Here is a 15,337-nt window from a genome sequence, read left to right on the forward strand (position 1 = left end):
CTAATGAATATTAATAGGAATGTCAAGCACCCGACCAATTAGACCATTCGAGTTCTAGCCTGCACTGAGTGCAATTTTTTCAACTCATTGAATGTTTATTTTTCGAGTCCTGTTTCGAGTGTATTTTTTTCAATTCTCTTTAATTAAGATTACTAGACAAGATATTTGTCAATATTTAGTTTACGCTGTATGTATCATATTAAAAATCATCAATTATAATCGAGAGACCATGATGTAAATAAATATCGTATACATGATTAAAAGTAAACAAAAACAAAAAGTAATATTAATAGGAAAACATAAATTTTCTTGAGATAAGAAACAAATTTAAATAAATTTCTTTACTTAAGTTTTCTGCACTTAAGTTTTGTCCCAAGTTTTTAACGCTTAAAAATGTTGATGCTAGAAACAAAATTTTGGTAGAGGATTCAAAAACCACTTAATTGGTCCATTTCAGGTTATTTGTCTACCTGTCTGTCTGACAACACCATAATTCAAAAACGAAAAATATCAAGTTCGATAACAAAATATCGATACCCACGCCATGTCATCATACTGAGCAGACTGTCTGCAGACGTGTTCCGTCGAATGTCAGGGTGAGTAATTTAAGTGATCTAGAGTATTCAAAATAACGTGAGGACGATAACTTTTTCAAATTAGTGACAAAAGTAATGTTGAGAGATTATGTTAATAATTCATCTGTCATCTGTGCTTTTTTTTCTGTACTGATTTCAAACAAACAGTTCGGAGTATTACAACAAACTTTCTTCCCAAAACTTTAGGTTAAGCCTTAAGCTAAAATTCAATCCAAGCCACGAAGGCCTCACTAAAAGTGCACAGCCCAAGACCTCCGGCACTACATCTTTCATGTATTCACCGACAAAAACTTAAAATAATGATCATCCCGGAGTTGGCCGTTTCATATCGAAATAAAGTAAAAATACTTTCAAAGAATTTTCTAATGATTGGAACAAGTACAGCTAAATATTTGTATTTACAATTGAATGGGATTGAATCTAAAATATGAATTATTGATACAAAATCAATGAAGTTAAAAAAACAAAATTATTACTTATGTGAAAGACATTGATTTTAGTTTAAAGACATCCTTTTTATTCATTGAAAATTAAAGTGTAATTAGTTGGAATGTATAACCGAGTAAATAATGCGAATAGACGAATTAAAAAGAAAATTTTCTTTGCGTTTGCTTTAAATATAGGATTTGGTTACTACGAACACATACCTGTCATGTCTAGCCAATGTGCGGTTTTATCAACTAAGTGAAGATTGTTGTTACTAATTTACAGAGAGTTTGAAATAAATTTATTGATCATTTTTATAATATTTAACATATTTGTATACAACAACCATGGGTAGCTCAGTTGGTAGAGCGGTGAACTTAAGACACTAAAATCAATAGTAATCCATAGGTCGCTGGTTCAAGCCCGGCTCGAAAAATCTATTATTTTTTTAAAATAAACCTAATATACCTGCTTAAGTGGTTGTAACAATCACATCACTATTTTGTTATAATGTTTATAAGTGATAGAAACGACCAAAAAAGATTGTTTAAAAAAACTCAAGTTGCATTTCAAAATAACTATAGTTAAAATTTGTTAGCCATCTTATTGTGATACAAACAAATCATGTGCTTGTGTCAACTTCACCACTCAACCCCGTACGGTAGTTGTATCACATTCGTGGCCCCATTTTTTTTCTGTGTGTGTCTGCAGTTTTTGTAACACCCGATCCAAATAATATATAGATTCATGTATTTAATAGCTATTTATTATGTAACTTTTAAAATAAATTATATTATAAAATATATAAAACACAAATCTGATATCACTTACTACCAACTAAACACTTTGTTAAATTAAACCATTCGTGACAAATATTTTAATGGAAAGTAAACCATGTTTTTAACGATGTAGTAACAACAACTTACAAACATAACGTTTTTGATGTGATATATCAAAATAATATATATATATTATAACATAAGAAAGATATTGCAAAGGGGGAGATTTCTTTCTTTACTTTTCTATTTCAACAAACTAAGTGTATGGGTGGATAAATTACCAAAGAAATTTACTTACCCATTTCTTTTTTCATTAATATTTTACCCTTCTTTTTTACGTTAGTTATACACACATTTTCTGGAAGAAAACATGAAATTTAATTCACTGGGCATTTCATTTAAGTTGACACAAATAATATCTCGAGAACAAGTTTTTTTTTGGTGGTTTGAAAAGGTGTTAAAACACATATATGGTATCGCAATGGGCTCTATAGCCTAAGTGTGTCCTTCGTGGACAGCCAATATAATCTAACCTAACCTAGCTTTTATATTTTTTTTTATATAAATTAAAAGTAAATATAATGTTTAGCATTCTATAGCTGCCAGATCACTGCAGCGTGTATCAGGCAGAGATGATCGGCTTTAACGATAAATCTAAACGAATCAGCCTCAGCATTCAGCGTACAACGGCATTAATACCTACTTAAGGATGTACGAGTGCCAGGGCAAAGGTCATTTGAGGGGGGGGGGGGCTTGTCCGATTATTTAAATAAATAACTGACTTCAAAAGTAGGCATATTTAACATTGATCTTATAGGAAAACAGTTGATGGATGATATATTTTCATAGATTTCTATAAAACTAGTCGGTGGACATTAAAAAAAAGCTATTAAAATAAAATTAAAACAAGTGAAAACAAACAATTGACTGAGTTTATTGTTGAAATACCATGCATAGTCAGTGTTGATTTCTTTATCACATTACACTTACAAACATGTGACACATACATAACTGATAATCAAGTATAGTACATACTATAAAATTTCCGCCTAATTGGCGCCCTCACGGGTAAACAGTGATGTTTACGAAAAAATGTTTCAAACAAAAGTTGTTTAATTTTTGATAAGGAACATTTTTTACATTTAAGCTTTTGTTCTATCTCTAACGGTTTACAAGATGGGTCCTACGGACCCAAGACCCAATTGACCTATGATGCTCGTTTACGAACTTGACCTCACTTTTTACGTCTTGAGTATGCTAAAAATTTCAGCTCGATATCTTTTTTCGTTTTTGAGTTATCGTGTCCACAGACGACGGACGGACAACCGGAAATGGACTAATTAGGTGATTTTATGAACACCTATGACAAAATTTTTTTCCTAGCATCATTATTTTTAAGCGTTACAAACTTGGGACTAAACTTAATATACTATGTATATTTCATATATACATGGTATAAAAAATATATTATTGAAAAAAAAAAAAAAAAAAAAAAAAAAAAAAAAAAAAAAAAAAAAAAAACTGTTGTGCACGACTAATTAAGGGCGGTAGAGGAGACACAAATTAAAAGTATATAATTTTTTCAATTTTGATTGTGAATTATATTATAACTTGACAATATAAGACGAAAAGAAAGAATAAAATTTTTCTATATTTGGAGTAATTTTCAATATATCGAAAATAGAAAATTTTGTTTAATTATTTAGCTTTAAATATTTTATTCTTTTTTTTCGTCTACATTCAAGAAGTTCTAACAAAATCCATCATCAAAGTTGAAAATAAGGTACAAATAATTTCAACTACAAGTGTAAACTTGCCTTGTTGCTCATTCTACCTTAAAGCTGTTACTTCACATTTTTATTCCAACAAATAGAAGACTAAAATGGCTCAAAGCATACCTAGAGAGATGCCAAAACTCTTTTAAGTAACACCATTGTAGTTTAACGTAACCTAAATTAAACTCTGAAAGATTTTTTATTTATAAGAAACTTTTCTATAAGATAATAACTTTTTCATAAAAAATTACATAATTTGTAAAAAAAATAAGAACGACAGTATAATATCTATGTACCACTGTGATAATCACATTTAATAGAAAAATTATAGTAATTACAAATAATTAATAATAATAATAAATATGTATTATAATAATATTATGTACATACCAACTTTAAAAAAAATAAAAATATATAATAATACTTATAACTATTACCTGTCAAATATATTTCAATGAAATTTTAAAAAATCATTAATATCATTCAACTTATAGTTAAAAACATTTATCACTTTGAAAATATATTTGATATTTTTTTCTTTTACTAAATTATCACAAGATAATTGGACAGAATACAAAAAGAAGAAATTATTTTAAAGAAAACATGCATTTATTGAACTGTGGACTTAAGTGCAAAATAATATTTTTCACGTACCTGATGATTTTTAATCAAAAGACTTGACATGATCGATATCTATTAAACAATCCCTATGTATTATAAATGTGAAAGTAAGGATGTTTGATTGTTTGTTTGTTTGTTTGTTTGATTGATTGTTTGTTTGTTAGCTAGCGACTGGATTTGAATGAAACTGTACAACAATATAGCTTATACATCAGAATAACACTTGAGCTATAATTTATAAATTATATTAGAAAAACAACAAGTAAATTGAACAAGTGAAAACAAACAATTGACTGAGTTTATTGTTGAAATATCATGCATAGTCAGTGTTGATTTCTTTATCACATTACACATACATACATGTGACACATATATAACTGACAATCAAGTATAGTACATATTATAAAATTTTCGCCTAATTGGCGCCCTCACGGGTAAACAGTGATGTTTACGAAAAAATGTTTCAAACAAAAGTTGTTTAATTTTTGATAAGGAACATTTTTACATTTAAACTTTTGTTCTATCTGTAACGGTTTACAAGATGGGTCCTACGGACCCAAGACCCAATTGACCTATGATGCTCATTTACGAACTTGACCTCACTTTCTACGTCCTGAGTACGCTGTAAAAATTTCAGCTCGATATCTTTTTTCGTTTTTGAGCTATCGTGTCCACAGACGGACGGACGGACGGACAACCGAAAATGGACTAATTAGGTGATTTTATGAACACCTATGACAAAATTTTTTTTCTAGCATCATTATTTTCAAGCGTTACAAACTTGGGACTAAACTTAATATACTATGTATATTTCATATATACTTGGTATAAAAACAATATTTTTATCCTGACATTTTACTGATTTACCTATCATCATCATTTTGAAATTAAAGATTCCTATAAAAATTTAAAATAGTACACGTCAAACAATTTATGTATATCATTTCTGATATACTGTGCATATAAGTGAGATTAAAAGAGATGGAAACGGTGGCTTTTACTTTTAAGCCCAGTGAAGCGGGCGGGTATCAGGCTAGTGTAATACAAAAAGAGCTTCTGGCATTTGTATGAGACATCATCAGTCTGGCTAGATATTCAATCAAACACATCTAAGCCAAAAACCAGCTATCGTATCGATTCTATAACGTATGATGAAATCTCCTGAAAATACTGAAAGCCCAAAATAATAAAATCAGCTTCAAAGTATGAAATTTTAATAACGAATTCAATTTACGATAATCATCAGATATATGAAAAGAACCATCAAGATTGATACATGGCTTTCATGTCTTCGTTCACTTCTTTGGTTCGATTCCCTGTATCGGAATCAAAATGTAGGTTCTTGTATAGCTGAATACGAAGTAAAAATCAAAAGAAGTACTTTCTTAAACACAGCTGACAGAGCCCTTAAATCTAACATTATACATTTTTAATTGAAGTCTATTAAGTTACACTTTTGTATCCAAGATAAATGAATATATTAAGCTCTATAAAATGTAAAAGACAAATGACATTTATTTCGTCATTTTTATGGATTGATTTCTTACAGTCCTAAAGAAATAAGCCGTTAGTGCAGATCCGTAAGTACACAATACTGTTCACTTTTATTTAACCAATCCTCAGCTTAAAGTATACTCTTAAAAGAAATTGTACCCAAAAAGAAAAGTTTTAGATGAACGCGATGATCAAATCTCGCAATAGGGTACTTTCGGTAGTGAAAAATAAATTATGAAATTTAATAAAAATTAAAATTTATACTTAAATATTCCGATTTTGAGTCATAAAATCGATTTTGAGTCATGATGTGACATCATCAAGGCGGCTTATGTTCATAGGCAAAAATAATATGCATTAGTTACTAATTTTTTGATGGCTTTCAAAGTAATTGTAGATTATGTTGCCATCAACTTTATTTATACATGTAATAATCACACACACACCTGTGGTTTTTACCAATTTTACGTTAACAAAATGTCTGACAGCGTTTTTTCGAGAATAAAAAAAGTTTAAACATTAAATTCATTTTTTGGCAAGAAAGCGAGTTTATTTTGCCGAACTTTTATGGTTTTTTAATAAGGAAAATCAACATTTTGATTAACTTTTTCAGACATAGTAGAATACTCTATTATTGCTGTTGCATGATTCGAGTCGAGATAATGCATCTCAGTTCAACTTGTTCTGATGGCCCCTTATGAACTAATAGGTACAGAATCGTATAAAATCGATCACTATTTGCGATCGAGCCAACAATTTCCAAATAATATTTTGAACCTTTTTCAAATTATCAAAGTTCATTCCATTTTGAATATACAGTAGTGCATTTTAGCTACTCATATAAACATATGTTTTATACATACAATCAGTATACCATGTGTGTTTGTATCTTCTAGGTGAACCGTTCAAATTCGGTTCACAGTATTTTGATTGTAGGTTTGGTTGATAGTAATTAAAAATCTTTTAAATTAGAGTAATAAGCGCGATCAAAAAAAAAAAACATTATACGGATTAAGACAGAGGAAGTAATAATCATTAAAAAACACGAACACGAAGAGAAATATTTACAAAGAAAAAAAAAAAAAAATACAAAAAAAAATAGAAATAAATAAATTAAAAAAAAACCCTATCTAAATCTAAACACACACACAAATAAAAAAAAAAAATAAAATAAAAAAAAAACTAACAAAATTAGTCAATTAAAAAAGTTGAATTAAAATCACGCTAGCGTGTGAACGGACGTCAATACACGCTAACGTGTGAATAGCCACCACGCGCAACAATAATTAAAAGGTAACAAATAAAAACAACGTAGTTCCGCGTAGAGATACACAACAGAGCCAAAAAGCTGAGACAATTTAAAGATGAGGCCCTCTTGAAAAAATCACCGTTGAATGGTACACATCAAGGATCAGTTATAAAATTTATTAAAAATTAATAATTTTACACGTCCGTGCCCGCAACGCGAGCACGTTTTGAATATTACATCGGACAATTGATGGATTGGGTCATTTAATCTGGAATAAAGATAATTGGTTTAACTTCAAGAAGTGGACTTACTTGAAAGATCAAATTAATTATACCTGGACATTTCATCAACGGCTGGTGTTGTTTGTTTGGTTGTGTATCGCTCGGTCATCCTGTGGTGGTTTTTCCTAGATTTTTAAGGTACGTTTATTATTTCCTTCTGTCTTACTTCGTATGCGCGAGTAGTTGGAGATTTACCTACAAAAAATTTCAAAAAGTTTAAATACGTAGTTTTAAAGAAAAAAAAAAACGCAACTGAACCTTTCCGACTGATTTTAATTACATATATAAAATTTGTGTGGAACGTGATCAATACCGCGTTTTGGAAGTGTAGCGGACCACGAGTTAGACTGCCATTTAAGGGCGTCTCGAATTCTCGCTCGGCGCTACACTTCGCGGAATTTAAGCTTCACGGTATTCTGCCCGGTGAAATATTAGAATAAATTGAGTAACGGGTCGGAGACAGAAGGTGGTGAATTGGATCACTCCACCGAAGAATTTAACTACAAGATCGGAACGGTTCAGTTTCAATATAGTTTCACATATTTTATAAAAAAAAAAAAAAAACAAAAGAAAATCACTTAGTTAATTTAACAAAAAAAAACCTTACCTTAAAGAGGTTATGTAACATTGAATATTTATCTTGGAGAATTCTAGTTTTATATTATTTTCTTTGTAATTCATTTAATGATTTTATCTTGCAAGACAAAAAAATAAATTCTAAAAACAAAAAGAATATTTTTATATTTTTTTGAAATAAATTAATCTAAGGGTAAAAATTACTTACATGTGTTTTCTGTTGTCGTCAAATATTCTGACATTTGATTGATAGTCCATAGAGTTGTAGTCACTTCACAGACTACTACTCCATCCTAGACCGTTCCTTTGTCCACTTTAATTTTTTTTTCAGATTCGATCACACTTACTAAGATCGCGGATAAAAAACGCTTCCACTTTGTCAACATACCACAGTTGGTAATTTAATAGAAGATTTTAATATAAAGTCATCTAAAAAATGCCACAGTTGGTAGCATATAGCGTAGGGTAGTTGATCGAGTCTGGATTAGAAAAAAAAAAAAAAAAAAAAGGATTATTGGCTCATAAGTTAAAATAAATTTTGCAAAAAAAAAATACATACTACTAATTTTTTTTCATTGTTCGTACGAGCGCAACGTCTAGGTGAACTGCCAGAGGATGCCGACTACACGGTCCAACAAACACACGACATCATCAGCAGATGTTCCAGTGGTTGTGACAACAATCGTCGTCAACACATCAACTACAACAAATAACACTGCTGGATTGGGTACCATTGTTGACGCAACTTCACCAAGTTACGCTACTCCGCCAGATATTCCAGGTGCTCATGGTATTACGACAATAGCACCATCAGTGTCGAAAGCCAATTCCACCCTACCCACGACAGTATTGGCTGGAAATGTACCACAAACAACTATTGGTACGAGTCCTGGAAACGTACCGATATTGAATCCGGCGCCTGGTATGGTTCCACCTGCGTCGTCTGCACAACTGCATCAGTATTTTGGTTATGGGTTGGGGAGTGTTCCACAGTACGGACAAGCTCTTCCAACGTATCCATATCATGTGAATCATGCGCCAACTACGCAATCGAATACAACTCCATCACTTCATCCTGTTCTTGCGCCACCAGCACATGCAGGTCCGACTGGGCAACCTGCGACAACAACAGCAGTAGGAGAGGAGGACGCCACACCATCAAGAGTCATCCAGTTTATGCGTTCCCAAACACGACTCAACGCATCACACGAGCATGATATTCATGAGGTAAATCTCCAATTAAAATATTTATGTGAATCCATAAGTAAGATATCATGTAGCCAATCCTGCAATCAAAATGCGAATAAGTCGTTAATAAATTTAGCACATAGTAATTTAGGAGATAATATGTATAAAATTAAGTATCAGGTAAACATAGATACGTACTTCAATAACTTCCCTCGGTGTGACGGCTCCAGCAAACCGAACATAATAAAATTCCTGGAGGAAATCCAAAAGCTCGCAGAGCTACACGTCCTGGAGGAGAAACCTCTTCTAACACATCTCCTCCAGTTTTGTGACGGAAATTTTCAAAGATGGTGGGCTACAAATATCCAATCTTATCCCACCTGGGACTCTCTTCGCTTCAGGATATTAGATGTATTTTTTGCGCCGGCCGAAAGGTCCCTGCTCACATCAGAACACTTGTATAGATGGCAACGTCCAGAGGAATTATTCACGGCGTTCATTGATGATATTAAACTCAAATCTAAAATCATTGGAGCCAACCTTAGTGAGCAGGAGATCATTACAATTCTTTGGGCTCGCATGAATAGGGCGACATATGATATCTGCAAATTTAGGATGGTACCGGATTCATTTGAAATACTTGACCTAGTAGCTCAAGAGGTGCGTCAAATAACGGATAGACAAGTAATGTACGCACAAATGGAGCAGAACTCCAGTAGGTCTAAACCTACAAAAAACTAGTTGAAATCTCCAATTACAATACAATCAACCAAACCCCGTCTCGTCCCCCCCATCGTTGTCTAATGGGACGTCGCAAATTATTATCAATTCGTTCACAACATACTAGCCTACCTACAATACCCGTAACCATAGGACCTTGTACGTACGATTGCCTTCTGGATTCAGGGGCCACTCATAGTTTTTGTGATAAAAAATTGGCAACAGCTACAGTAAAGCTTGGTTTAGGCAAGATCTCCACCACAACGCTCCAAACTATATTAGCGGATGGTACTGTCACTAATGTCCATCAGTTGCTGACATGTTCTATCAGAATTGGCGGATTTACTTGGAGGACAGCGTTTCATATAATACCAAGCCTAACTTTCAGTTTAATCATGGGTGTTGATCTTTTAAAACACATGAAGGCTATTTTAAATTTCGAAAAATGCTTAGTGACCTTCATGTTCAACCCAAAAATACCCATCCCCATGTGTCCAGGGACAGTCTGTACAATAAATAACATCGTCACATCACCTACGTTGCCGAAAACTCAATCTTCCCGTCTCGAAACGTTATTGAATCGCTTTAGTGACACAATCACCAACAAAATCGGTTGTGCTCGTGATTATTGGTACACCATACGTTTAAAGGACAGTATACCGGTACGGAGCCCACCCTATCCACTTTCACCCCCTAAAGCGCTTGAAATGGAACAGCACGTCAACGGCCTCCTGGAGCAAGGCATTATCGAACCTTGCCGGAGTGAATACTCGGCTCCAGCCTTTTTAATAAAGAAAAAAGATGGTTCAAACAGACTGTGTATCGATTATAGGCGTCTGAATGCGAAAGTTATCTTCGACGGCTTTCCCTCCCCTAATATGGAGAATGTTTTTCAGAGCTTGAGTGGCTCACGCTGCTATTCAGTGATCGATTTAACTAGCGCTTACTATCAAATAATGCTGTCCCCTGGGTGCCGAAAATACACAGCGTTCTCTACGCCAACAGGCCAATACTTGTTCCGGACTACTCCTTTCGGATTAAGTGTCAGCCCAATGGCTCTAAACCGCTTGATCTTCGGGTTATTCGCAGACCTCCGCTATAAATGTGTTATCCCTTACTTCGACGACATTTTAATTTACAGCTCGAGCTTTGAAGAGCACCTAAAACACCTGGAGATAGTGTTCACTAGGTTACGAGATACCGGCTTAACGGTACGACCGGACAAAATGCAACTATGTCTACCTAGCATTCAATTCCTAGGGCATGTAATATCCGCGTCAGGTGTAGCTTTGGATAGGTCGAAGGTAGCGGCTGTGTTGGACCTGCGAATACCTCGCAACATTAAGCAACTGAGATCCTTCTTGGGGATGACTTCCTTCTTCTCGCGTTTCATCCCCAACTACGCCGAAATAGTTGCCCCGCTGAACGCACTCAGAAAAAAGGACGTGGTGTACCACTTCGGAGATGACCAAATTAAAGCATTCAACGCGGTCAAACAAGCTCTTACAGAAGCTCCAGTACTTGCCTTCCCAGATTTTAAAAAACGCTTCATCGTACAAACCGATGCTTCAGGTGTCGCAATTGCTGCTGTATTGCTTCAGGAACTAGACGGAGGCCAAAGAGCCATCCAGTACGCTAGCAGAAAATTAACCCCTGCGGAGGTTAAATATTCTGCATACGAACTGGAGAGTCTCGCTGTCGTCTGGGCCCTGGAGAAATTCAAACAGTACTTACTAGGAACACGGTTTCTACTCAACACCGATAGCGGAGCCCTAAGCTGGGTCATGAACCATCCAAAACAGCTTGGCCGAGTGGGAAGGTGGGTACTAAAACTCTCACGTTTTGAGTTTGACGTGGAACACATAAAAGGCCCCACAAATGTTGTAGCTGACGCTCTTTCAAGGCTATTTTCAATTAAAATATCAAACGACGAGAAAAGTCCCACAGACAACTTCCATAAAAATTTGACAGACGGACATACAGGTAAAATTTCAGTTTTAGACGAGGTACCACAAACCTTTACCTCTCTGCAACGACAGCAAGAGGAGGATCCGGAGCTACGGCTCATCATCCAGCGCCTACGTGCCGGAGATGATGTGATAGGCTATGAGTTACGGGACTCCCTTCTTCTAAAAATTGTAGGGAAAAATAGGTTGCGACGTATCCCTGTACCTAAAACTATGAGACAAATGCTTCTCTACTATCACCACGATGGAATAGCTTCAAACCACCCCGGCATTACAAAAAGTTATAGGGCCATTGCCCGTCGCTTCTGGTGGCCACGACTGTTTGAGGAGGTCTGCGGTTATGTTAGGTCCTGTCCGGAATGCCAGCGGTGTAAACCACACAATAAAGCACCTGGGGCCCCATTAGCTTCTAAAACTCCAGAACACCCGTGGGAGAGGGTCCACATAGATCACGTTGGCCCCTTAGTCATGACTAAAAACGGGTTCCGATATGTGCTCACAGTGGCAGATAGCTTCACGAAATGGTTGGAGGCCATTCCCGTAAAACGTGTTACGGCGGCTAACACCGTCGACAAGCTCAATAAGGTCTGGTTACGCTTCGGTCCACCTCGACACGTCATTACGGACAACCATAAGGCATTTACAGGCGAGAAATTTAGGCTCATGTGCCTTCGATGGGGTATCAAACACATTCTGTGCGCACCTTATAGACCGTCGAGTAACTCTTTCGTCGAAAGAATCCACAGGGACCTCAAGAGTGGAATGACTATTATGTTACGTCAATACGCAAACACCCACAAAGAATGGGATCAATTCCTTCCATATTTTCAATTTGCACATAATAGTCAATTCCACGAATCGATCCAATGCAGCCCCTCGACGGTATTTTTAGGACGAGCAGTTCCAACTCCATTGGACCTCCGGTGGAATTTGCATGAAATAATCCATGATGATCCCCCACCAGATCTCGATAAGGTCCGAGAGTCCTTGGCGAAGGCACATGACAAAATGAAACGCTTCCATAACGCCAAACGTCCACCAGAACATCCTTTCACAGAGGGCCAAATTGTGCTACAGAGAGACCACGGTGGTCCCCAATTCGACGAGGCCAGAAAATTTATTCCCCGGTGGACGACACCCAGGAGAATACTCCGCTTTACAACCCCTGTTTCATGCGACCTCGAAGACTTAGAAACTAAAATAAGGTACAAAGCCCACGTCGAGGACCTGAAGCCGTTCATCGAACGAGAAGAAATCAATTAATAAATTCCGAAATACAATAGTATTTCTCCCTAAAAGTGGGGGAGACTGAACCGTTCAAATTCGGTTCACAGTATTTTGATTGTAGGTTTGGTTGATAGTAATTAAAAATCTTTTAAATTAGAGTAATAAGCGCGATCAAAAAAAAAAAACATTATACGGATTAAGACAGAGGAAGTAATAATCATTAAAAAACACGAACACGAAGAGAAATATTTACAAAGAAAAAAAAAAAAAAATACAAAAAAAAATAGAAATAAATAAATTAAAAAAAAACCCTATCTAAATCTAAACACACACACAAATAAAAAAAAAAAAATAAAATAAAAAAAAAACTAACAAAATTAGTCAATTAAAAAAGTTGAATTAAAATCACGCTAGCGTGTGAACGGACGTCAATACACGCTAACGTGTGAATAGCCACCACGCGCAACAATAATTAAAAGGTAACAAATAAAAACAACGTAGTTCCGCGTAGAGATACACAACAGAGCCAAAAAGCTGAGACAATTTAAAGATGAGGCCCTCTTGAAAAAATCACCGTTGAATGGTACACATCAAGGATCAGTTATAAAATTTATTAAAAATTAATAATTTTACACGTCCGTGCCCGCAACGCGAGCACGTTTTGAATATTACATCGGACAATTGATGGATTGGGTCATTTAATCTGGAATAAAGATAATTGGTTTAACTTCAAGAAGTGGACTTACTTGAAAGATCAAATTAATTATACCTGGACATTTCATCAACGGCTGGTGTTGTTTGTTTGGTTGTGTATCGCTCGGTCATCCTGTGGTGGTTTTTCCTAGATTTTTAAGGTACGTTTATTATTTCCTTCTGTCTTACTTCGTATGCGCGAGTAGTTGGAGATTTACCTACAAAAAATTTCAAAAAGTTTAAATACGTAGTTTTAAAGAAAAAAAAAACGCAACTGAACCTTTCCGACTGATTTTAATTACATATATAAAATTTGTGTGGAACGTGATCAATACCGCGTTTTGGAAGTGTAGCGGACCACGAGTTAGACTGCCATTTAAGGGCGTCTCGAATTCTCGCTCGGCGCTACACTTCGCGGAATTTAAGCTTCACGGTATTCTGCCCGGTGAAATATTAGAATAAATTGAGTAACGGGTCGGAGACAGAAGGTGGTGAATTGGATCACTCCACCGAAGAATTTAACTACAAGATCGGAACGGTTCAGTTTCAATATAGTTTCACATATTTTATAAAAAAAAAAAAAAAACAAAAGAAAATCACTTAGTTAATTTAACAAAAAAAAACCTTACCTTAAAGAGGTTATGTAACATTGAATATTTATCTTGGAGAATTCTAGTTTTATATTATTTTCTTTGTAATTCATTTAATGATTTTATCTTGCAAGACAAAAAAATAAATTCTAAAAACAAAAAGAATATTTTTATATTTTTTTGAAATAAATTAATCTAAGGGTAAAAATTACTTACATGTGTTTTCTGTTGTCGTCAAATATTCTGACATTTGATTGATAGTCCATAGAGTTGTAGTCACTTCACAGACTACTACTCCATCCTAGACCGTTCCTTTGTCCACTTTAATTTTTTTTTCAGATTCGATCACACTTACTAAGATCGCGGATAAAAAACGCTTCCACTTTGTCAACATACCACAGTTGGTAATTTAATAGAAGATTTTAATATAAAGTCATCTAAAAAATGCCACATAGGCATATATACATATCTGTAGGCTGACAGAATACATCCGTTTAGTAATGCATCTAAGTGAGATGCATTATATACATGTATTGAACATTAGTTGGAAGACGCTTGGAGAGTGGGAGTTTTTTAGTTACAGATAACTAGTAAGTATGCAACAAAACTCCCACTCTCTGCATGCATACAACAAAAGATCTGTCGTATCGTATCTGTAGTCTTACAACACATTTTTATAATACCTCTCGCTTAGATGCATTACTAAACGGATGTATTCTGTCATACTACAGATATGTATATGCCTAGATGGTACAAACACACATAGTATATGGATAGGTATATACAAATGTATGGTTAGTATGGATCTCTTTAAAATTTATTATTGTTATTATTTATTTATCAAACTGTATGTGTCAAAATACACCGTTATAAATTCAAAATGTCAAAATTATTATAACAGTACATTAATTTGATCATACAATATTTTTTTTTTTATAAAAATTTTTGCTTATGTATGTATGTATGTGTATTTTTATGAGTAACATGATGACATTACTTATCTAAACAATGAAGAAATTTTTACAATAGCTTAAAATTTTTGATCAATACACAAAACAATTCAAGTACCTATTTAGCTAAATGATACAGTCAATCTAGACGAAAAAAAGGCGGGAACTGGAAAAATTTCAATGGTGAATCTGAGGTTACAGATCG

At 34.4% G+C, this 15,337-nt stretch overlaps 1 protein-coding gene and 2 long non-coding RNA genes across 3 annotated transcripts in view; 1 reads left to right on the forward strand and 2 right to left on the reverse strand.

The window, feature by feature from the left end:
• LOC123293030 (zinc finger protein basonuclin-2) overlaps window positions 1-15,337 on the forward strand; it is a 657,524-nt gene that overhangs the window by 579,576 nt on the left and 62,611 nt on the right. The window lies entirely within an intron of this gene.
• Window positions 7,103-8,270, reverse strand: LOC123293608. Its single transcript, XR_006535026.1, has 4 exons — window positions 8,006-8,270; window positions 7,829-7,938; window positions 7,275-7,416; window positions 7,103-7,208 (listed from the first exon to the last, which is right to left on the reverse strand). It is a non-coding gene; the product is annotated as an uncharacterized LOC123293608 (long non-coding RNA).
• LOC123293609 lies at window positions 13,497-14,611 on the reverse strand. The gene is made up of 4 exons (XR_006535027.1): window positions 14,399-14,611; window positions 14,222-14,331; window positions 13,669-13,810; window positions 13,497-13,602 (listed from the first exon to the last, which is right to left on the reverse strand). It is a non-coding gene; the product is annotated as an uncharacterized LOC123293609 (long non-coding RNA).

Source organism: Chrysoperla carnea, chromosome 2, assembly GCF_905475395.1.
Source record: "Chrysoperla carnea chromosome 2, inChrCarn1.1, whole genome shotgun sequence".
Lineage (NCBI taxonomy): Eukaryota > Metazoa > Arthropoda > Insecta > Neuroptera > Chrysopidae > Chrysoperla > Chrysoperla carnea.